Source organism: Leptonychotes weddellii, chromosome 1 (assembly GCF_054177405.1).
Source record: "Leptonychotes weddellii isolate Sample4059 chromosome 1, ASM5417740v2, whole genome shotgun sequence".
Taxonomy (NCBI): Eukaryota; Metazoa; Chordata; class Mammalia; order Carnivora; family Phocidae; genus Leptonychotes; species Leptonychotes weddellii.
The window spans coordinates 21,253,487-21,279,071 of NC_138369.1; the positions used below are offsets into that span (position 1 = coordinate 21,253,487).

Here is a 25,585-nt window from a genome sequence, read left to right on the forward strand (position 1 = left end):
TCTTGCGCGCCGCTTCCCCCCCCCGCCCCCGCCCCGGCCTGCCATCCCCCCCCAATCCCCTCCCCACCTCAGCCACTCCTCCAGCCCACCAAACACTCAAATCTCAACGGCCTTGGTTCTGCCCGACTGGTGGGAATCCGAGTTACTTGAGAGCAGTATCAAGACTCTGTTGATCGAGCAGAGTTTCCTTTCTGCAGAAAAGGTCAACAAATGTGATTTTCTAGAGCCGGTCCCCTACAAATATGCCATTCCCATTTATCGAGTGCCTGCTGCTTACCAGGTCCGTGTCACTGGTCTGGTATTAACTAGGTGAACATGAACAAAGATGAAGATGCTCAGACGTGAGTCCCAGGCTATGCAACACCCAGTTCGGCACCCCTGTCAGCACAGGGGTCCCCTTCACACGTGCTCATGGGCTGAGGCGCAAGATTGTGTCAAGATGCAAGGACATGCCGAAGGTTTGAGTGATATTCCCAGGCTTTCAAACACTGATCACATCTGAAACCAGGGGAAAGTATGAGTTGCTACACAGTTACAACACCACAGTCACCATCCCTCTCTCAGCAACACTCTCACCACCAGGACCAACATCACTAAAATCCTCACATTTCCTCCTCCATCCATCTCAACAGAGGGCCTCAGCTTCACATGTGGGGACACAGAGGTCTCTGAGAATTTGGTGAGGGCAGTGGCCCACGTGCGTACACACAAGCGTGCATGCAGTATTTCAGGAAGCTTCGAGACCCATGCAATCCACTGGGGGCCCCCACCAGCCTGCCTTATCCATAGCTCAACAGCTTAACACCCTGAGTGGTTCAGTGATCCAAGGGAAACTTTGGTGATTAAAAGCAAAATTCAAATGGCAGAGGGAGGTGGTTGGGAGTAATCACCTCAATTTTAAATAGAACTCTGGATTGATGCCTCAACTCTAATCCTTCACAGGCAGTATTTGTTACAACTCCGTAATTGAACACTTCGTTCAGGATGTTGGGACTCATGAACTTTACAAAGTAGCAACGTAAAACACAACAACTATTTCTGCTGCTATCTGCACCGGCCCATTAAGTGGGACACACAGAACACCTTTCAGACAAGTGACAACAGTCATGTCTGCAGTCAAGTCAGTTTCACCGAATCAAGTTAAAAAATAAACAATGTGGCTATTTCTTTTTTTTACCGTACTCATGGTATCCAGAAGATCGAGAGAACAGCTGATTTCCCCTGCTCTTGCTCAGTTGCCTTGGCGGTCTATGGTGTTTGTGGTCAACACACAAAATTGGGCTAGGTTTTGGACATGTTTTTAAATATTTGCCCAAAAATAAATAAATAAATATTTGCCCAAGAGCTGCAGTTGAGGATAATCTAAAACTCCATTTTTTTTTTTATGAAGAATAATCTATGGCTTTGACTTCTATTCTAGACATACCAAACTTCAAAGCTTCAAAAAGATGTTGGTAGACAGAGAAAGGACATGAGCACTTCCGTGATGCCAAGTCCGCCACAAGTTTATTTTGATGAACTTTACAAGTTTCAAAAGAGTAAAGTCACTACTGGTTCTGATTTTTACCTTTTGCCAAGCTAATTTCAAAATAGCAGGCAATCGGAAGAATATACTCAGACACTAATGGTCTTTGCAACTTTTATGTCTCCCCACTTCTTGGATGGAAGCCAGCAGTCTGCCCTTAAACTATAAGCAATAAATCTAGAAGACTCTCCTAATTTCCCAATGATACCACATGGAATTCCCATTAAAGCACACACATACACAATGACATACCAATTAAATCACTGGGTGATTTAGGCCAGGAAATGATTGTGTTTGCCAAGAAATATTCAGCTTTGTTTTAAATTCCTTGAACAGCTAAAATGTCATCCTGAGAAGGAGGGCAAAGAATGATGTAAAAATGAAGAATCACTGTCTCGGTTGATTTCAGACTTAGATAAACTTTCCCGTGGGTGAAAGGAGGCAGTACGATGTCCCAGGAATGAAGGCCTCCCTATAATACCTCTCTGAGGACTCCTGGCAGAGATTGGTATAGAGGGGGAAATGAGAAAGCAGATTTGTATGAGACAGACAAGGCAATGGCCCAGGAGTTAGGGGCACACTTCCACCCTGATGAAGTGGTCCTGGGGGTGGGTTCTGGCTCCTCTCCAACAGGGCTGATGCAAGCAAAATGGCACACAGCACTTTCTTGGTCAGGCCATAGGAAGAAATCAATGCACATTGTCCCCTTCACTAGGCTTCCCATGGAGAGAGGTTTACAAAATCAAAGCAATATGGGGGAAATAAATTAGAAGCCTGTAACATTTTGTCATGAGGTTATGGTAAAACACTTACCAGAAGAAAAAAAAACAAAAACAGAACAAAGCAGTGATTAAGTATTTCAAAAATAAAAAAGGGAGGTCAAAGTTTCTGGCTAAAATGACTTCAATCTAAGAAGGAGCTGGGTCGATACAAGGCCAAGCTTCAGGCGAGTAGCCCTGTTTTGTGGGGCACAGAGCCAGTAAATTCACAGGAGTGCTGAGGAGGAAAAGCCCCAGACAGGCATGGCTGCCCAAGGCGTGGTGGGCAGGAGGCTGGGGCGGGCACCGGGGTGCATCTACCACTCCCCCGTCTGCCCGGGAGGGATGTGATATTCCCTGGTTCTCAGAGAACCCGAAGAGTGGGTTTTCAAGTTTCTAGGAAAAAGTGTAGGCTTTTCTTTAGACCAGGGCTTTATTATTTTTGTAAATATAACAAGGCAAAGGAAACTTAAGTATAGACAATATGAAAATCCTCCCCAGTCAACATCAACACTACTATATTGTATACTTCAAAATTGCTAAGGGACTAGTTCTTAAATGTTCTCACCGCAAAAAAGAAACGATAATTATGGGACTTGATAGAGGTGTTGGCTAAAGCTTCAGTGGTAATCATAATGATACATTTAATGTAATCAAATCAACATATCATATACCCTAAACTTATACACTGTTATACGTTAATTATATCTCCATTGAAAACAAAAAGAAAACCCTCCCCCAACATCCTTCCTTCTCCATCACTTTGACGACTCTTCTGGACTCTCTATTGCATGGATCATCACATGGACTATGGCTTGACATAAGTTAGATCCTAATATAGAGAACACTTATTCTGATAAATCTTCACCAGCTTATAATGAATGCAGTGCCTTTTGGGAGAAGTATGTGGGGCCAATGGAAGAAATAAAACAAAAGATCCTAATGAGGTAAGAATTAGGACCACTGGGCCAAATTCTTTCTAAAGGTCCTGCCAGCTCTAATTATCCATCATTCTCTACCAAGAGAAAGCACTTATTAAAAAGTAGTAAGACAGGCCCTTTCGGGGCGCCTGGGTGGCTCAGTCCTTAAGCGTCTGCCTTCGGCTCAGGTCATGATCCCAGGGTCCTGGGATCGAGCCCCGCATCAGGCTCCCTGCTCCGCGGGAAGCCTGCTTCTCCCTCTCCCACTCCCCCTGCTTGTGTTCCTGCTCTAGCTATCTCTCTCTCTGTCAAATAAATAAATAAAATCTTTAAGAAAAAAAAAAAAGGCCCTTTCACCTGTTCTACAACTGGTTGCGTACATGAAAAAGGCAATAGGACAGACACATCGAGAAGGCTTCCCAGTGCAGTGCATACCTGTTGCTGTTTCAGTAGGCTGCCTGCTGACTTGGGTATCCTGGATGCGGTAACGCTGTTCTGTTGGGTAACCAAATTACTATAACTTATCCTGAAGGTCCTTAAAAATTACATGAATTTAGGAGATTTTATGATTACTTGGCTAGTCTCATGTAAATAACAGAATTGTGTAAAATGAAAAAGGAAACTCTGGCAAACCCAAGAAGAGGGCTGACAACATCCTCCGGACTACACAGTAATCACATTACAGCCGCATAAAAGCCTAAGAGCTCAACTCTTTGGGGGAAGGCAGCTGGAAGAACACCAGTGTGGGGAGATTCTACAGAGCAAGCTGAGGAGATGAAACCATTCATTTGCTAAAATTGTAAATTCTATTTTGCAATTAAAATCATAACACATGTGTAGCCTGGGCATCGAAGAAGGATGATCTCTGCCTCAAACACTTCACCCGATCTAAAAGCAATATTTAACCGTACCCCAAGGTTCTCTCTTCCTCATTTACTCATGAATAACCTCAGATAATGCCCTAGAATTTATCAACAGATGTTTTAAAGGCTAGAAACATACTTTACACTGGAAAGGCCATTACGAGTGATTGAGAATGAATGTGCTCAGTTAGTTATGCGACTGAGCTCAAGTGTAAGAGAATTTCAGAGAAGGAAGTGTTGAACAGAAGAAGGCTCCCCGGAGAAGTGTCTTCACAGAGTAGACAAGTCCCTAGCTGGACCCTAGAGCACTGGGGACTTTGAGGTGGTGAATGGGGAGACTATTTCAAGCAAATACATGCACAAATGCACAGGTAACCAACTATACCACCCCCATGGCAAGCATTCAGTAAATGGCCTCTACACCTCGAGGTAGATGTGGAACCTTCCTCATTAGCCAGAACCACTGTTCTAGCAGTCCTGGAGTAGGTGACCAATACCCTCAGGCTTCCATCTGAAACACCCCAACTGGCCCGAAAAAATGGGCACCAGAGGGGCTGGGGCTCAGTAATGCATGTGGTGCATCTTGCAGTCAGGCAAGACCAGAACAATGTGGTCCTTAGAGAGGTGAACACAAGCCTGATTTGGCAGGCAGGATTTCAGGGCAAGGGCTTCTGATCTGAGCCAAGGTGGGAATGGGCTAGGCTCCAGGTAGAGAAGAAAGAGGCAATAAAACAGCAGCTTCAAAGGATAAACCAAAGGACCAGAGAGTTGAATCAAAGGGATGAGGCAGACCCCAGGGCCTGCAGAGCAGAGGCGCCAGTGACAAAACAGAGAAGTCCAAAGTGGGGCCTCATTACACCTGTCCTCTTATTTTCAGGATGGGCCTGATTCCTTGCCCCTAATACAGATGGAAGACATTCTGGAAGGAGCAAGGGGAGGCCTGGTCACCATCCACTTGTAATTTTCACCCCATCTTTCACCTCCAGGACAAAAAATGTCACTAACTTTTGATGAGTGGAGGCCCAAGCTAGGAGTCTCCATCAGCACCCCTCTCATCTTCCCCAGTCCCTCCCACACATCTCGACTCTGTCTACACCTGGGGTAAACCAGTGCCATGTTCCCAGGTAGAGTTCACTACATCCGAGAGAAGATGACTGAAACAAAGACCCTTTGTCTGCTTTTACCAACTCTTCAATGAAATTTCTAAAGACAAGAATCACTAAATATCATCTTGAAAAATCTAACATTGGCACAAAAGGACAGATAGTGTAGGATTCCTCTGATATGAGGTTCCTAGAGTGGTCAAATTCACAGAGACAGAAAATAGAATCAGGAGGCTGTGGGGTTGGGTGGGGGCAGGGAGAATGTGGAGTTACTCTTTAATGGGCACAGAGTTGCAGGTTAAGAAGATCAAAGTTCTGGAGATGGAGGGTGGTGATGGTTGCCCAAAAATGTGAATGTACTTAGAGCCACTGAATTAACACTCAAAAATGGTTAAAATGGTAAATTTTATCTTGTGTCTCTTTTACCACATTTTTGAGCAGGATTTTGAGGAGGAAAGTAACAGTAATAAAATAGTGCTATAGCACATTTGCAGAAGAACTAGGAAGGTGGCCAGTTGGAGCTGAGCTGGGTGGGCCCGCGAGGCGGCCACTGCAGGTGTCCAGATCGGGTCTATGGGGCATTTTTAAGAACAAATGGCGGGACTTTGGGACAAATGTGACACAGAGATGATGGAATATTCCAAGGTACCTGGAGGGCTCCTATTTTGGGAATTTGGGAGACTGGTGATTTTTGGAGCAATAAAGAGAACACTGCAAAGGAAGAGTCCTTCTTTAAGGGGGATGTGGAGGAAAACTTAGTGAAGGTAAGGTGACTAGAGAGTCTCCTTTTTTTTTTTTTTTAAGATTTATTTATTTATTTATTTGACAGAGAGAAACACAGCGAGAGAGGGAACACAAGCAGGGGGAGTGGAGGGGGGAGAGGCAGGCTTCCCGCCGAGCAGAGAGCCCAATGTGGGGCTCGATCCCAGGACCCTGGGATCATGACCTGAGCCGAAGGCAGACGCTTAACGACTGAGCCACTCGGGCGCCCCTAGAGAGTCTCTTCTAATCACATATTTTTTTTGAAACATAGATTAGAAGACAGAAAGTCATATATGAAGTCATGTCACAGAACCTTAGGGATAGATGGGCTAATAGAAGGAATAAAGAAAAGCAAAAGGTCAGGAACTGGGCTTTGTGGGACTACCCACAGTTACGGCACGTGAGGAGGAAAAAAATATAGAAGAAGTGAGGCTGGCCAAGTAGAGGAGCCCAGAAAAGCCTTCAGGCAGTGAAGAATGAAACAAAAATTAAAATAAAGAATATCAAATAGATTACATGTAAAAAATGTCAAAATGGATATTTTTAACACAAAAACCACCTTGCTGATGATACAAATCCCTGAGAAAATCATCATATTGGTGGATCATTTAGAATCACTCCTCCATATCAATTCCCAAGTCTTTTGCTGCTATTCAAACTCATCCCCTAGTTTCCTATAAAAGTAGAAAGCATATTAAAAGAACCATCTAAATAAAATCTTTTCATATGTTTGAAAACTTAAGAAAACAAGTGATGATAGCACTGGAAAAATGTACTGAAAGACTGCTGGTCACCGTCAGGGTTTTGTGTGCAGGTAAAAGTTACTATGTAGGCAGCTACCCTCAGAGTCAAGATCCTCCCAGGACAAGCCTCCAATCTCTCATGTTAGGGAGAAGAACATAGGACCCCAAGTTCCCGTACCTCCCAAGATCTGCTCAGTGCTTTATAGTTTGAGCCACAGTTAAATTTGTAAAACCTTTTTGCAATTTTTGAAACAATGCTATCTGAAAAATATTGAGGCAACCAACACTGAATTAACCACTAGTTCTAAATCAGGTCATTTTCTTAAAAAAAAAAACAAAAAAACTTTATTTATTTATTTATTTGACAGAGAGAGACACAGAGAATGAGGAAACACAAGCAGGGGGAGAGGGAGAGGGAGAGGGAGAAGCAGGCTTCCCACTGAGCAGGGAGCCCGATGCCGGCTCGATCCCAGGACCCTGAGATCATGACCTGAGCCGAAGGCAGACGCTTAATGACCGAGCCACCCAGGTGCCCCAGGTCATTTTTTTTTTTTAACCAAATACTCCAACCAACTGGTTTAATAACTAGCATTCCAAATCATCGACAATTTCCCAGAACTCTGAAAGTCGAAAAGATAAGCTAGAACATTATTGGTATGACTCAAAGCTATCAAGTTAAATTTCAGTTCAGGCAAAACTTGTTTGTCCAAAGCTCATGAAAATGGTGAATTTTTGCACAAAGTCACAAATACAAATATTAATTTTCAGACTATTCTGTTTTGGACATTATCCAACACTTGTGGTCATTTGACAGATGTACATCCAATAGCACTGACAGGATTTGTAGATCAATTTTGGCTTCCGGGGCTAACAACCTTCTTCCCTGAAAGTAAAGGAATAAAGCCAAAGTTTGGTCGAAACTTGCTTCATCTCTGAGAAGAGGATTACACCTGTACAGTTTATTTCCAGACACTCAGAACAGGTCTAGAGAAAATATTCTAAGAAGCAGTAACTACCACACTGGTTAAATGCTTATCACTAATGAACATTTATTGGGTAGTAACAGAGCCATAACCCTCATAACTTAACCACACTACACTTCTATATTTCCAAAGGTACAACTTCATTTCATAAACATAATTTTTAAAGGCATACAAAAGAACTCCTGCAATCACCAGTTTGAAAAGAGCCATGTCATCTTATAAGTTCCCCAACATAGCAAATGCCTCATCTTGTGTTTAGAAGTTTGACACTCCTTTAAACTCTTTTGAAATTCTCCCCATACTAGAAGAACCCCATGCCAACATCTAATAGACTAATATTAATGAAAGATTAGCCTCACTTTCTCAGCAACAATGAGTTTCTTAGAAGATTTCCTTCTTTTAGAAGAAAACAAACACTATCTGATAAAGGGAAGATGGATTCCATTTCAGACCTTTGAGCTCTCAGATCTGGAACATAATAATCTGATTGTATCTATATGGTATTCACCATGAGGGCAATGCATGGGTAGAACAGAACAGACGGACCGGGGCTATGAACATCCCTGCCCCCTAGCCCCAACAGAGCCACAGAAAAAAGAAAAAGTAATTTCAAAAGGGACACATGGACCCCATACCCCTCCCTTCCCCACCCCCACCAAAAATAACCAACCATAAACTTTTAGCACCTCTCAAAGACTTCAAGAGAAGCATAAAGGAGAATGTGTTGCCCTAGCTAAGGACCCTTAAATCAGAGCAATTTCTTTCTTTATAGTTTTATTAAAATATGCAAGCACAGTCCTTATAAACAAAGGAGGCATTTCAGTTTTTGCTTAGAAAAATGGGAGCCAATACATTCCTTCTGGGAATTCAGGGTAAAAGCTTTACAAAAAGTGTCCAGATGTGCTTAAGAAGTCAGTCTGTTCTTTCTTTTAGGAAAGAGTGAAGGGAAAAACAAAGGGTGGGAGAGACATTTTATTAAAAATTGGAAAGGTTATTAGTTTTTCTTGGCTTGCACACTAACCTGCCCTCCGCTGACAAACCACACAGGAGTACCTGAGGCTGAGGAGCACCTCTGTGGCCTCCGACAAAGTAGCAGGGAGGCAGGGACGGCTGGCGGCAGTGAGAGCCTCCGGACCTTCTCTCACCTCCAGAACGTCCTACGGGGCAAATGGCAAATGGTTCTACAGGGTGGCGATGAAATGGGGGAGAGACTCTGAAAGCCAAAGATCCTCAAGTGAGAATCAAGCACTTTTGTATGAAAACAAAACACCCTTGGGACAAATCTTCACCCCCACCTCCCAAAAAAGAAAAATAAAATTCTTTCTTAACTGAAATGTTTTGTCAACATCATACCCCAGTTTTAACCTGGAAGCTTTGTGGAGATATGAAGCTTCCTCTGCCCAGTGATTCATTCCCAGAGTCCTTTTCAACCAGAGAGATTTAAGGAGGGCGTCTGTTCTGAGGTGTTCCTTCGCTTTCAGAGCCGTTGATGCTGGCTCTGGGTACTGAAGGGAAAGGAGTGTTTCAAAAAGAGCATAAATAAGAGAGACAGAGAGGCAGGCATATATTGTGAATAAAAAGATAATCCTAATAATAGTTTACATTATCACGAACCAAAGTTTATATGAGCAGCTAAACCCCCTTTCAAAGTAGAGGGCAGCTGCTGGTACGGCGGAGGAAAATGGTATGTCAGAAATGTGACCTACCTTCAAGTTTGTTTAACTCAGCTGTCAGCCACCGCTTCCTTCCGCCACCTTTCACCAGGATGGGGGTGGAGGCGGCACCCTTTTGTGAAGTGTTTTGTTTGCAAAGGCATGGAACTGTCTCAGGACTGGAGGGCCCTAGTCTCCACTGTTCCTGGGCAGTCCTGACAAAGGCCAGGTCAGCCTCATCAGTCCCCCCGAGGGTGAAAATCGTGACCCCCATCAGAGAAGCAGCCCTGGGGACGCCCTCCTACTCTCCCCCAGGAGTCCAAAGAACGTGTTCCGGATGAACATTCTTCGTCCCTGGAGGCTGCCAGGAACCTTACGGGAAGGAGGCCGGGAGGCTCAAGGCTGTGCTTACACGAGGGCCTGCCAAATCTTAAAGACCCTCCAGGCATCACGCACTCCCAAAAACACTGCCCCCACATAAACCCCTTTCACCAAAAGCCTTTACATGTGTAAGCTGAATATCTGCACTCAGCAGAGTAACCCAGCCCTTATTCATAGCACACGTAGGATATGTGGAGCGCAGGGCTAGGCTGTGTGGAAGGGTCTAACAGTAACTGAGATGGGGGCCGAGGGCCCAGGGAAGTGACATTCAGGCAGAAGTGACACACCTGTGTTAACTGTGTAACGACCGGGCAAAGGGGCACCTTTCAGAAGTAGCCAGGGTCACGTTTCCAAATTAGAACAGTGTTACATCTCCGGCCACTTATTTGGAGTTAAATATACCTACAGAAGCAGGAGGTACATGAGAACAGGAGAGATGGTCCCTGTCATTTACCTCCTTTTCAATTTGGATATGAAGCCCATTTCAAGATGTGTCCACCCAGTCAAGAGCTTTCTGCGAAGGCTGAAGCTTCAACCAGCCCCAGGCAGAACAAGGGGTAGAGCCCCAGCAAAGAGTGAACTCCAAGGAGGCCACCTCCTCCCCCGCCCCCTCTCAGCCTCACCTTGGCAGTGTGGCTCATGCTGCTGAAGCACATGAATACACTCAGTGAATGACCAGCTGGTGGCCCTGGGGAGACCTTCAAATGATCTTGCAAGCATAAAGGAATGCCCGTCATTCTTCCGGCAGAGCACCACAAACCACAGGCCACGGAAAAGGGAACACCATTCATGGGGTGTTGGCAAAGGTTCGGGGAAGGTGTTCACAACCAAGCTTTCTTTGGGTGAGGGTACTTAGCTGTACAAGCCGCATGTACCATGCACATCTCAGACCTTCGCATGGGGGATCAAGACACTGTTTGCTCTGCTCCTGTTGCAGGTGGAATCTCTGGTTTAAAACCACCCAGTCCTGGAGCGCCTGGGTGGCTCAGTCGGTTGAGGGTCTGCCTTCGGCTCAGGTCATGATCCCAGGGTCCTGGGATTGAGTCCCGCATTGGGCTCCCTGCTCAGCAGCAAGTCTGTTTCTCCCTCTTCCTCTGCCCCTCTGCCTGCTCATGCACTCTTGCTCTCTCTCAAATAAATATCTTAAAAACAAAACAAAACAAAAAGACACCCTGTCCCTTCCCAGAGCAACCTGTCATCACTCCTATCTAAACTCAGGACTTCCAGAGCGTGTGACCCCTGAAGGAAGACTCTTCATCCCGTCAGCCTTCTCAGTACGCACAAGCTGCAGGCCCTGCTGGTCTCTGAATGCGTGACCTCTTCCCCAGCCTCTCATGGTCCCTTACTCGTCTGGCCTGTGTCAGGTGGCAGTCTTCCTGACAGCCAATCGGGCATTCCTGTCTCCTCTCCTGCACATCAGAGGACACCGGTGCGAGCCAGCACGTCTCTGCTTTTATCTTCTCTCTCTACCCACCCATATATTGTAAGTCCAGGTCCTCTGCTCTGTGGAGGGTAGCCCAGACTCACCCTTATGGACATGAAGGGATTGCTTTTATGGAGCTCTTCCAGAAATGTTCTTAGGGTATCCAAGGGACCCTCACTGGGGACCCACTAAAGCAACACCACCTCAACCTGGGCAGGTGGCAATCACTCAGGATGATAGCTCCTGGACCCGGAGGGAAACCGGGGGGACAGCAAACCCTGGATGAGGAGCTAGGGTGTCTGTGTGTCACAAATTCTCACCTCTTTAGTGTTCTTAATAAGACAGCCTGGTGCAAATGGGGGTGCAAGGGAAACAACAAAAAAAAGTTAATCTCTCAGCTCTGCAATTACTCACATGCAGATTATCTGCCAAACAAACTATTTCTTATCTCTGATCAATCTTTATCTGCAGCTGCCTTTCCCCTGCCCCTGCTACCACCTAGCACATAACCCAAATCCTCGCCTCCCCCGACAGTCGCTGACAGAGTGGTCCAGGCCTCTAGGACTGTCAACACCCCGATGTAATTCAGGGCTCACGGGAGTCTGAGGTAGTGCCCTTGTTTATGGATTCAGTGACTGATTAGGCCCTAAAAGCTTCTGGCCCAGAAGACTAAATGGGTTGAAATCAATCATTAACAGTAGTGTAATGTTAAAAAACAAGTGATGCAAAGGGGCTTCTGGCCATGTGAACAAGGTGGACAAGTACACGGGAAATAAGAGGACGAAAGCACATGGATATGCCGGGGCCATAAACCCCAAAGGCAAATCGACAACGACCAGCAGAGTGGACGGCGCACATTTTGTAAAAAATAAAGTCATCTGTATGTCAATTTCTTTTTTGTCTTTCTCTTTTTTTTTTTTCTTTTGGTTTGCCTCTCTCTTTTTTTTTAAGTTTTTATTTAAATTCCAGTTAGTTAACATACAGTGTCATATCGGTTTCAGGTGTAGGAGAGAGTGATTCAACACTTCATACAATGCCTGGTGCTCATCACAACAAGTGCATTCCTATGTCGGAATTTTTTAAAAACTCAAAACCTATATATGTGTGCATGAGGCAAGAGTCCAGGTGGAAACCAAAGTGATCAAACTCAATAAGGAGATGGAATGGGTAGGAGAGACAAACTACACCCTCTGAATGAAAGGTCCGATTTCTGATTCTTAAGAATTCTAGTCTGACTGTACTATTTTACAGGTAAGTAAACAGAGTCAGCAGGGTCTCGTGCCCTGTCCAAATCACACTCAGCTGACCTGGGACGCCCTCATCTTGCAGGTCACATTGATGTAAATGGGATAGTCTAACGGTGGCTTTTTTTTTTTTTTTAAAGATTTTATTTATTCATTTGACAGAGATAGATACAGCGAGAGAGGGAACACAAGCAGGGGGAGTGGGAGAGGGAGAAGCAGGCCTCCCCGCAGAGCGAGGAGCCCAATGCAGGGCCCGATCCCAGGACCCTGGGATCATGACCTGAGCCGAAGGCAGACGCTTAACGACTGAGCCACCCAGGCGCCCCTAACGGTGGCTTCTAACCCAAGACCAGAATTTGTGAGAACTCCAGTAAAACAGGATTAATTTATATTTTTTTTTAATGAGGAAATGTGTGATCAATCCAAAATTGACCTTGGAAAATATATAAATGAAGAAAAGATTTACTAGCCAAGCTACTGATACAAATAGAATTCCCACCATAATGCTTAAATTCAACTATGTTCATAATATGCTATTAAGTCCGAAAGAATCAATATTCTTATTTTAAAACCCTCATTTATTCATTTAAACCTCTTCCCTAATACTCTCTACTAAGCAACATCTCATCCATACCTCACTTTAAAACTATCAGACTTAAGGGGCACCTGGGTGGCTCAGTCATTGAGCATCTGCCTTCGGCTCAGGTCGTGATCCCGGGGTGCTGGGATCAAGCCCCACATCGGGCTCCCTGCTTGGCAGGAAGCCTGCTTCTCCCTCTCCCACTCCCCCTGCTTGTGTTCCTGCCCTTGCTATCTCTCTCTCTGTCAAATAAATAAAATAAAATCTTTAAAATAAATAAAACTATCAAACTTAAAAGTAATAAAACTTACTCAGAAGGTAAATCAGGTGGAAAGATTTAGTCCTTCTCTAATAAATGCAGAATAAGACAAGTATAAGGTACAACCAAAATAACAAACAATAAATAAGAATTATAAATGTCGGGGCACCTGGGTGGCTCAGTCGTTAAGCGTCTGCCTTCAGCTCGGGTCATGATCCCAGGGTCCTGGGACAGAGCCCCACATTGGGCTCCCCGCTCTGCGGGAAGCCTGCTTCTCCCTCTCCTACTCCCCCTGCTTGTGTTCCCTCTCTCGCTGTGTCTCTCTCTGTCAAATAAATAAAATCTTAAAAAAAAAAATTATAAATGTCAATATTTTCTAGGATGTAGAAAAATGAGCACACATTCCTCCAATAACAGACTACCACCAATGACTAAGCACTTGCTATGTGGCCAGGTGCAAAGCAAAATGCTTTGCATTTTGTATCTTACTTAAGTCTCAAAACAATCCTGGGGGATAAACTCTTATTTAAGACAGTATCTTATTTAAGTCTCAAAACAATCCTGGGGGATAAACTCTTATTAACCCATTATACAGATGAAGAAATTTGCCTGAGGTCATAATAAATGAGAGCAAACAGCAGAGCTGGGATTATAAAACCAAATTTGCCCTCTTCCCAAAATATAATTCTTCATCATTACACAGGGCAAACTGGCAAACAAACATGCAGTAAAACCTACAAAACTTTGCCATGATAATTCCATTTGGGGGAATACATGCCAAATCAACAAACCAAAATAGCAAAGGGGGCAGGCAGGAAACCAATCTGTATGAAGATGTTGAAGCAGCTTTATAACAACAGTATGTTGGAAACAGCCCAAATGCTTCATCAATGAGGCTTAAGGGCCAAGAAAGGGGGTGCACACAGCAATAAAATATTATATGGCCAGTAAAAGTGGCATGTCTGTGAACTATGTCAATACACGGAAATATCTCTAGAAAACAAATTTAACTAATTCAAAGGGATACATTCACCCAATGTTTATAGCAGCATTATCAACAATAGCCAAATTATGGAAATAGCCCAAATGTCCATCGACTAATGAATGGATAAAAAGATGTGGTATATCTATACAATGGAATATTACTTGGCCATCAAAAAGAATGAAATCTTGCCATTTGCAAAGACATGGGTGGAGCTAGAGTGTATATGCTAAGTGAAATAAGTCAGAGAAGGACAAACTACCATATGATTTCACTCATGTGGAATTTAGGCAAACAAACAAATATGGGAGGGGGAGGCAAACGAAGAAACAGACTCTTAACTACAGAGAACAAACTGATGGTTAGCAGAGAGGAGGTAGGTGGGGGGATGAGGGAAATAGATGATGGGGATTAAGGGGGGCACTTGTCATGATGAGCACAGGGTGATCACTAAATTTTACACCTGAAACTAAAAACAAATGTAAGCAAAAAATAACCATAAAAAATAAATTCAGTGATTACAACCCTGTAGCAAGATGTATGTGTGTGTTCAAGAGTGGAATAACCACATTTAATGTTCATTAAGCACCCCCATCCCTTTCTTTTGCATTAGCTTGAAGTTACCAATTTGTAAAGGCAACACAAGGAGACCCTGCAACAAGATGCTATGATTCAGGATGTCCTTCTCTTCTGGATCCAAAGAAGTGAAGTTTTCATATGAAAATAAAGGAACAGGGGTGCCTAGGTGGCTCAGACGGTTAAGCATCTGCTTTCAGCTTGGGTCATGATCCCAGGGTCCTGGGATCTAACGCCGCATCAGGCTCCCTACTCCAGAGAGCCTGCTTCTCTCTCTCCCTCTGCCTGCCACTCCGCCTGCCTGTGTTCTCCCTCTGTCAAATAAATCTTTAAATAAATAACTAAATAAATAAAGGAATGGCTCCACTAATTTTTAAGCCCCTCCCCCCCCCATGGTTTAGGCACTTTTTATTTTCCAATTGAAGTATAGTTGACACACTAGGCATTCCTATTTTTAAATCAGATTAAATTGGGTTATAAGCCCTTACCTCATGAACTTTGTTAGCCATTTAGTAAATTTATTTAAGACCTAATATGTCTACAAATTGGAACATAATTTCTGTCACCATTTGGTTTGTACTAATAAGACGCCACTCTGAATCTTACTCTTTGATAACACATTTGAACATGTAACACTATTTAAGATAACATAAATCCATGGGCCACGGAGGAGGGAAGTTTAAGGGTGTCTGAACATAATATGCAGGTTTATGCCCCAAATGCAGTTTTTATAGGATCTCATTCCCTGAAAAGAAAGAAAGATATGCCCACAAGGGTTCTTCACACTCTCTCAGGGTTGGCCGGGGGGCCCAGCACACCCCTAGTCAGGCCACAAATACTCCCTGACACATTGCTCCCTCGGGCCCTCCAATGGCTCCCCATATAACCAATCATCTCATGCTCAATTGAAGAGCATCCAAACTAACGGCTGCATCTTTGATGAAGAACAAGGTTGGGAAGTCCTGGGAGGAACTGGGCCAAAGTCGACGCTATCTGATCCATACTAGAGAAAGAAAAGCAGATTCCTCCGTTCAGCAAGAGTGTCCTCTGTCTGGGCAGATCCCACATCAGTCTTTATTCCAAGGTTCCTTTTCTCTGTCCTTCCCAACCTACACATCCTGTCCACGTTCCTGTTTTGCCCTACACTTGGAATGACTTACTATTGTCCCTCAAACATAAAGAACCGCTGGGCTCCGTGTGCACCTGGCACAGAGACAAAGCCCCCAGTATGGCAAGGTCTGCCTTTGATGGTAAGCTGTCCAACATGGTAGCCTCCAGCCATGTGTAGTTATTCTGGTGTAAAGTAATTTGAGTAAAATTTAAAATTCAGTTCCTCAGTTATACTCGCCACATTTCAAGTGCTCAACAGCCACAAGTGGTTAATAGTTACTGAACGGCACAGTGCAGAGAACGCGTCCATCATCACAGAAAGTTCTACTAGACGGCACTGAGCTAAGAAGTTTCAGCACCTACCCACCTGTCGCTGCAATTCCAGGTGACATTGTCTCACAGCTGGACAACTCTTCCCAGCTGTCACCAGGTACCATCTGTCACCTCATCTGACACCAAGGTGACAGCTCAGTTTCACCTTGGCAGCATTTTTTTTTATTAAGACATAGTAAAATGGACATTTCTATGAGTTTATACATATATCAATGTCTACATTTGTGTATCCACCACCACAATCAGCATACAAAACAGTTCCATCATCTCCCCGAAATTCCCTTGTACAGCCTCTTTGTAGTCAAATCCTGCATCTACCCCAAAAACCCTGGCAACCACACTGATCTGGCAGCTTTCTAAAAAAACTCAGATTCCTGGCCTTCCCCTGGAAATCTCACTTAAGCAGGTCTGGGAGGAGGCCTGGAATCTGCACCCTCACCTCCGGCCAACCATGTTCCTCAGGTGATTCTGATATTCAGCCAGGTTTGGGAACTTCTGGGGTAAATTCGGAATCCTGGTTTAATTTAATTATCTGCAAAGTGCTCTCCAGTATCTAGGCTTGCTCTCTTCCCACCCCCATTAGCTGCTCTGTTGCACATGGGAGACATACATCGCAGGCTGGGTGATCGGAAGGCAGGGCAGGCTCGGCTGCTGGGGGCACGGGCAGGGTAAGAACTCTGTGACTCTGGTTTCTGGCAAGAGAGGCCTCTCTGAATCACGTGGCCTGCCATCCTAATCCCTTCCTGGCTCTTTGTGCCATGGAATCCTCATCTGGCAAAAAAGGAACCACATCAGAAATAATTGCCTACCTCCAAGGCTCGCTGGGAAGCGATGATTTAGATAATACGTTCAAAGGCACCGAGCAGCCAGGACGAAAGGCACCCCCAGCCTGGATACATCATCACCATGCAGGGCTGCCTTTGGATGGAACTCTCCTCACCCTGTTTACCTGATGGATGTGGGAGATCAGGACACAAAGTACAATAAAATTGCAGCCATATAAAAAATAAATAGATAAAAATGTGTTTTCCTCCTAAATGCATGATCCCAAGGGCAAGGTACCAAATTCCATTTTTAAAGGGGAATCCGAAAGAGTCAACATCATCTCAGAAAACCTCCTCTTCTCAGAAAGTAAACAATTACAAAGAGGGTCAACACTTGAGTTTAGCCATTCTCTCTAGCTTCTTCAGCTCTGCTGAGGATTCCTGGAAAACACTTTGAAAAGTTTAAGATGATCAAAGGAAAAGTATGGCCAACACAAGAAATGCTATCACGTAACATCACGTGTTTATTTAGCCCCACCAAGCCAAAGAGAGAAGACTATTTGAAAGGGAGAGAATGCCTGCTTAATCAACTAAAAATGCATTCATTACTATGCTATTCACCGTGGCTTTCCTGAAATCAGACACTTTTGCCCCTAGACCATAAGATTGAAGCGATTTGAAATGAAAATATTTCCTGTCCACTGCTTGCCAGTTTCTAGCCCCAGAGTGATATAACAGATGACATCCAGTACAATAAATGCTTTTATTAACCATAAATTTGAGACTGCTTTAGGGATTTGAAGTATTGGGTTTCATGCTGAAAAAATGTAATGTTATCCACAGACCATCAGTGAGTAACAAAAACAGAGGCACAGGTTATGCTACTTTGATCAAATTATGGCAAAAAAAAAATTGTCTTTTGCATTTAAAATAGTAGTTGCATTCAGGGCATATCTTCAAGGAGCACCACAATAGTTTAATCATATGTCTTGGAGAGTTTAATGGAAATTCATCCTGAATGCAGATTTCTAGAACCAACAGCTTCTGTTAAACATAAAAGAAGTTGAAAAGTGTTATGAAGCTAAGTGAGCTGAAAAATTCAAATGCTAAAACGGGACCCCTAAATCTGGGTCTGTCAACCTCAGCACTATTGACACACAAAAGATAAGTCTTTTATCGGGGAGGGCTGGCTTATGCATTTCAGGGTGTTTAGCAGCATCCCTGGCCCCTAACCACAAAAAGCCAGTAGCAAACCCCTTCCCAGTTGTGACAACCAAAAATGTCTCCAGGGATTCCCCAAATCACCCCCAGTTGAGAACTGTTGCTCTGAATCTAAGTCTAGGCCTGCTTAGCAAATGCTGCCTCATTTCTCTTTCGGCAAAGACCATGCATGTCCGAGTTCCAGGGGTCTCGGGGTCTCGCGGCCTCAGCTCTCTGCCCCAGGGCCTCCCTCTGCACAGAAATGGGGAGCCCCAAGTGATTTCTGAAAATCAAAAGCACTCTGCACCCCCTCTCCCACTGAAACCGACAGCAGCACAGCCATGGAAATGAGAACCCTCTCCCCCGTGACCAGAGCAAACTAGCCTAAGCAAAGGCAAGCCGCCACCCCCCCCCCCACCACCAGGCACACCCGGGCCGGGCCTTTGTGTCCGGCACATTCCAGCACAGGAGCGGGCTGCACCGCATCCCTGCCAGCCTCCAGACTGCTGCTTTCTGGCCTTTCACTGTCAGGCCAAGGAGGGGACCAGGGACCCGGGGACCCTGCCAGAAAAGAAAATGAAAAGCAAAGGTGAACCTCTGCGGCCCATTCTCTGCGTGCTGAATGTCTCACTATTAGGTTTCGGCATGACATTTCCCGGCCAGCAGGGGAGGGGGCCCGGTCATGAGAGCTGAACAAATGCCTGGGTGCACAGGGCCGCCTGCGCCCTCCCCGTCTCCCCGCACTTATGAATAAAAGATGGAGGGTTTGTCTGGGCCGGTTTCCCGGTACCCTGTAAGAATAACAACTGGCCGCTTGTCGACGTTTTAACTTACTCTAAAAAAGAATTGATAGGAACTTTACAGGTCTTTAACTGTACACGCCCTTACATCGGGGTAAGGACAAAGAAGAGAAAAGCCACGTAATTAGGTAGAAGATAGGAATTCAGGTTAAACTAATGAAATGGTCTGTCTGGAAGTGACTTTAATAAAATAATTTAGGCAACAGGCGATAGCAGAACCAACAGGCTGGGAACTGACTTTGAGGATATGTTTTGAGTGAAGTGGCCTTTCCTGGAAATAAAGTTCAATGTTTTCTTAGCACAAAGGAGAGTAATGACTGAATTTTGGTGTGAGGATGCATGCAACTGGAAACCTGCCCAGGCCAGATAGAGGTTTTAATAGGAACTCGTTCCCAGTTGCAGAGGGCGACAACTACAAGGGCTTGCGACAAGCCTGTGTGAATAGCAAAAGCCTTAAACATTCTCGAGACACCAGAGCCCTAATGTTGAGAGCACAGCTGATTTCAAATACTCTTTAAGGGAAGAGGTTATATTACAGCCTAGCACACACGACACCCTGTGCTTTGGATTCTTAGTAAAGTAAAAGGGAAGCCTTCATGTAAAGCATCTCCTTTTTAAAAAAGACAACAAAAGACTGAACTGGACGAAACCACTGGAAAGGTCTCCATGTGCAACAGTTTCAAGTAGAAAAACCAAATTTTGCTTAGCACTGAAACTGTATCCATATTTGTTATCTACTGATACCTAACACACCACGTTACAATATCATCTTTGGAGGGATCTGGCCAAAATATTGACCCTCATCGGGAGAAAACGAGCAGAAACCTAAATTGTGGGACCGTCCACACCACAAGTACCTTGACTCTTCAGAATGTGTATTTATGAAGCACCAAAGAAATGGGTGGAAGGACTGTCCTCAATTAAAGGAGACTGAAGAGACAGGATGTCTCTGTAAAAGTGATCTATTTAAGTGGCACCTAGGTGGCGGTTAAGTGTCTGCCTTCGCCTCGGGTCATGATCTCGGGTTCCTGGGATCAAGCCCTGCTGCGCTGGGCTCCCTGCTCAGTGGGGAGTCAGCTTCTCCCTCTCCCTCTGCAGCTCCCTCTGCTGTTCCCCTGCTTGTCTCTCCCTCTCTCAAATAAATAAATAAAATCTTTTTTTTAAAAAAAGTGATCTATTTAAGAGTGATCCTTGTCTGAATCCTGGAACGTGATCAGAAAGAAATCACAAAGGACTGCAGGACAACTGAGGTAGGTGGGGCAAGCAATTGGTGACTCCAGGCAAAGGGGTAATAGGTGCTCAATTTACTGTGCTTTCAACTTTTCTATAGGCTTGAAAAATTTCAGAATCCAAAATATGGGAGAGAAAGTAAAGAGAAGCCCAGGTACCAGTGCTGGGGGCAGGGGGGTGGGGGGTAGCTATGCAGGAACAATTTCACCTTCCTGTTTAGTTTCAGAAAATACATGCCCAAAATATTACTAATGTTTTTTAAAGGAAAATTACATAAAGTCTTAATACAGCATAGGTCTAGGATAAAAATAAAATGTAGAAAACATAATAATACATTATTCACTTAACTGGGCAAGGGAGGTAGGGATGTGCAGACAGCAGACATTTAAGACATTCATGTTTCTGCTTTTAAAAAAGTCATATGTCCTTTAAAAGGCGCTTTATGCCTTTCCCTAAAACTCTTCTCCTGCAATTTATCATTCTCTTTCTCATGTCAGAAAGCCTACTAATTTAAAAACTTTTTAGAACAGCTCTTTAAAACCCCCCTGCCTTCCGCCCAAAGTCTCCCCCCATTATCCACCCTCATCTTTCTTTAATGAGATAAAAGCAATAATTACACTAGTCTTGACCAACTCGAAAACTAGGCACTCAAAAAAAAAAAGTGTGACCCTTTAAGTAAAAGGAAGAAAGCTCAGTAAATGGGAAATGTGCTCAAGTGTAAAGATGTGGGGGTAGAATTTCTGTCTCTTGAGGACTTCAAAACCCAGGGAGGAGAACAATGAGAGAGGCAGCGTGTCCAGAGCAGCCTTATGAGGGACCTGGGGGACTGTCACCTTGGGCGAGTCAGACACTGGGAACCCACAGCTCCCACCGCCCAAGCAGCCTTTGGGCAGCACAACCAGATGTTACATTTTCTCTGCTTAATTTCGGTAAAACTCCATGACCTCTTTCTCAAATTAAAAAGGCAATGCTATTTTTTTTTAAACCACAGGAGCTATCTTTAGTGAAGCCTTCTAAGGATTTCATTAATTCATAGCCAGCCAACCAGGACCTTTCCCACAGTCTCCCACAAAAAAGCCCGGGAAGTCACTGACTGCTTGGCTGGATCTGAATATGAGCAGAGGTAAGATCAGAAATATCTAGTTCCTCCCAGAGGGAGGCAAGCCATGAAAATCAAAGGCGGGCAAAAACTCATTACCACAGCTGGCCGGCAAACCCACTGCCCTGGAAAGAAGGCAGAGAGCATCTTTGATTCTGGATGGACTGTCTACTGACTTCAGAAAATGAAACGTGTTCACAACCAGAGGGGATGAAACAAAACGAGACCCATACATCTGTTAAAAAGACAAAGATTTCCTACCAACTGGCCAGCTGCTGCCAGGGAATGAGAATCATTTCATAAAGTCCAAAACCAGGATGCATGGTTAGCACCAGACAGTAACTTTTACATTTTTTTTTTTTTTTAATCCACAGTGCATCGTAAACTGCACAGTCCAGACATCTCTTGAAGCAACCAACACTTTTCAAGGTGTGATCCCCATCCAATCCCGGCCCGATCACCACCTCAGTCATCCCCTGGACCATCCTGCAGCCCAGCAGTTGGCCAGGGTGGGCACATGGTGCCAATAATCTATGATGTGACTAGGCAGAGCATATTTTATGCTAACTCTGAGCACCTAATGCCACGTGATGCACTAATGTCGAGAAAACACAAGAAACCCCAGAACTTCAGAGGATATCTGTATGACAGTTGCTCACCTTCCAGGTCACCTCAGCAGAGATACCACCCTCCCACCACCATCCCCGAGATCATCCGCATTTACACCATCATTCTCACCACCGACTGTAATTTCCTGCAGAGCACTTGGTCATTCAAGGAACATGCAGGGAGAACCTGCTGTATGCCGGCCCCTGATCTCCCAATGCGGCAGGAAACAAAACAGATACGGGCCCTGACCTCATGCCTCGGACGCCGTAGTGGGGGAGACAGGCAGACAAGAAAACACCATGGGTGTCTCCCAGTGAAAAGTTCTGTGGAGAAAAACAAAGTGAGGAAAAGAAGGCAGGTTGCTATTTCAAACAGGCTGGTCACGTCGCCATCCTGTTGTCCTACTTGTCTCCATGCTACAGTCGAAGATCCAGAAATTGGGCCCAGCGTGTAGAAAGCACCAAATACACACTGAGTGAAGAAATGGCCACTAAGGGTCACTCTTATCAAACCATTCATCTGCTGGAAAAACCCGTCAAGCCTCATGGTTCCTGACAGGTGCATGCAGACAAAATTCAAGGCACCGTACATCCCAACCTACATCCTCAGCCTTCCTGTCCCCACCCCGTGCAAGGAACCACTCTGCCCCAGCTTTGCCGCTTCTTTCTTTCTGCCACACTTTTCTTTCAAAGGATCTCCCCACCTCCTGTTTCCATTTACAGAGGGGGGCTGCCTTTTTTGGCCATCCAATCCCTTCACCAATCCCTTCTTCTAAGCCTCCTCTGAACCATCTGAGTTAAGTTTCTTCTTCATAAACAAATCAAGTTTCCTCTTCTTCTTCAATGCATCACTGCAAAAGGCTGGATGCATTCTCACTAAACCTGGAGGCATGATGGGGTGGGTGTGACTTTGCTACAAGCAGGCTTTCTGGCCCAGGTGAAATTCACATGGGGATGCCAGGGGAGGGGGAGCACCACGTGGAGAAGCCTCCCAGAGAAAGGTGAGCCTCCTCCAAAGCAGGGGAAACTAAGGCAGACCAGGAAGCCAGAATTACTGGAAACCAATGGGGACAAGGGCTAAAAAGCCAGATTTCCAAAGGTGCCAAGCAGGGCCTCAGGCATTGGCACATCCACACTGGCAACTTCATAGGCAGAATGTTCTAGTTTGAGGAGCAGCAGGAACTGTGGTTCGTGTTTCTCTGGGAGGAGCGGGGAGGTGCAGAGAGAGGACGAGAGTTCCCTGTACCTTGGAATCCTTCCTGCACCTCCCTGTCTCGGGGCCCCTATGCCTTTCTCTTGCAGCCCCAGCTGGGTGGGGAGCCACTGCAGACAGGGGAGAGGGCCTGGTCCTACTGTCTTTGTCTTTTCCCTGGAAAACGTAAGTAAACTACAAAACCACACCAAGACTTGACACGGTGTAGCTGCTAAAAAAACGGTGTCTTCCCTCCTCACTCCAGATGAGTCTTCCTGAACTTCAGATATTGAGCAGTTACAACAAATCCTAACCATGTGAGTGCCTGTGCCCCACCCAGAACCAATGTGGACCGCCCCCAGAGGAAGGCAGCAATTAACAGTCACTCAGCAGGGCCCACACTTGATAGGGCCAACGGCTTGCGCATCGGTCTGGATTACATTGCATTTTCCTCTGGTAAAAGGGGGGCCATTTCAGAAGAGGAGAAACCAGAAATCACCTGGACAGAATAAAATCACAAAGAAAGGGTTTTTAAACATATGGCCTGTCTTAGGAAAATGCACTTCTCCGTTCCAAGGAAACCCTCCCTCTATCCCCATCTCAGAACAGAAGTCTGGGGCCATAGCCAGCACTTTTTAAAGAGTTACCATTCAATGGGAGGGGATGGGCTTGGGGGGTGTCGTCCTACAAAACTGACAAAACAGAACCCTTGGAAAAACTCCTAGTTTTTAAGGAAATAAAGTTTTTAAATCTAAAAAGGTTATATTTAAAGCCTAATCCCTCATGATTTCAAAAGGATTCATCTGAAGTATTCATTTAACATGTGAAATGTAAATATCCATCCGAACATTTAATTAATGCTATCAATTTCCATTGCCTTTCAAAGTTGCCGCTTCAGCTTTATAGGACATTTCTGATGAGTTCAAGCAACATTCCCTAAAATGTAGTAATTTTAATGAAAAAGCCTCATGATTAATGTCATGATTAATGTTCAGGTTTGGAATGAAGGAACGCACAATAAAATGAACATTTATTAAGTTTCCAACAACCTTGCCATCTACTGCCCTTTCAACTCTTAAGGTACCAGCCTTATGCAAATAAGACATTTTACCATTAGGTTTACTATAAAACCAATGCTTCTTAAAAGTGCAGCTTTTTTTAATACAAGTAGTTTCCATTCATGCTATTAAATCAGACAATTTATAGACCACCTTCCGTTTTAGAAGAGAATCATGTGTGTTCACATCACATCTTTATTTTGTCCTCCACCCAGTGATTTGTTGAGGACAGCTGGTACCTATTAAGTCCCCCCTTTAAATGTTGTAGCCTTAATTAGCTACATCCACCTTCCCCCAACATTTCCAAACAAGGAACCAAAGCAAAGGGAAGCCGTTTTTTATCACAGATGCTTTGAACAATGGAGTTGTAAATGTTAAAATAATAGTCTCCTTCAGAAACCAGCTAGTTATTCCTTTTTTAGGCTCCATCACAGAAATCAGGGTACATGCAGTGTTTAAATGTTCAGTGTTTGTTACTTAGGTAATTTTTAGTTCCACGCCTGCTGTTATTAATTAAACTTTCCCAAGATACTGCTTGGGAAAAGGTGAGGGACACTCTCCCCAGAGATATTCTTGGTATGATTTAGGCTGCACACTTCTTACTTGGGACTTCTGAGCCCATGAAACCAGCAGACAGAATCTGCAAGGAGAGAATAAGCCTGGTATGGTTTTCTATGAACAGATATCATGCTCTTCCCAAATAATAAAGACTTTCCAACTCACACAATGAGAAATCCACTTGATTGTAGGACCTTAACCTACCACGTGTAGATTTAACACACTGATTTGGTTACAATGTAGACTTCCCTTCTTTTCAAAAACAAAAAACAAAGTAATCTATGATGCACTCAGGTCTTCAAGTGTGAATTATGTCAACCAGCTAAATTTTGAGCAAGATAAGGAGCTATCTCTAGGATTGCCCCCTTAGATTTGGTTTCTTCTTAGAGATTTGCCCCAGCTTTAATCTGCAGTAAGACTATCTGTTTCAGTAGGATGTGCTCTCTCCTGGGCTTGTGTCTTTTCAATCAGCCAGTGGCCCTGCCGGGTTTAGAGTGGCAGAGAGGAAGTGGCCTGTGGTTAAACAGAGGAAATTCCAAGGCATTTTAATAGAGCAAATAGTCTCTTTACTTCCCACAGGGAAGAGCTTCAAAGGCCCCAGGCCCTGGAGGAGACAATGTGTTGTGGGGCCATCAGTCACCTAATCGTGTGTCAGGACCATTCAGAATGTCCCAGCAGCCAAGACAAACACAGCCCAGGAAGACATTGCCTCCCACTGGAGGAGCAAGTCAGGCTGCTGGGAGATGGGGCCCCGTGGCACCAGCACAGACAGGCCCCCTGAGCTTGCTGAGGGCAGGAGACCTCCAAGTTTGGGGGAGACATGAAACAGAAAAGGTCTCAGCTGCCAGGGTAGAGTGCAGGAGAAAGGTCTCCTCTGAG

General features: G+C 44.7%; 1 protein-coding gene across 4 annotated transcripts in view; it reads right to left on the minus strand.

The window, feature by feature from the left end:
• The window catches only part of IL17RD (interleukin 17 receptor D), a 69,846-nt gene that overhangs the window by 38,773 nt on the left and 5,488 nt on the right, over positions 1-25,585 (minus strand). Inside the window, exon 1 of one of the 4 annotated variants that reach the window (XM_081819348.1) lies at positions 8,711-8,872. The exons of 2 other annotated variants lie outside the window; for them this stretch is intronic. The gene's annotated coding sequence lies outside the window, so the exon portion shown is untranslated. Of the gene's footprint in view, positions 1-8,678; positions 8,873-25,585 lie in introns of those variants that run through there. One more of the 4 variants, XM_081819351.1, reaches the window with a different exon arrangement.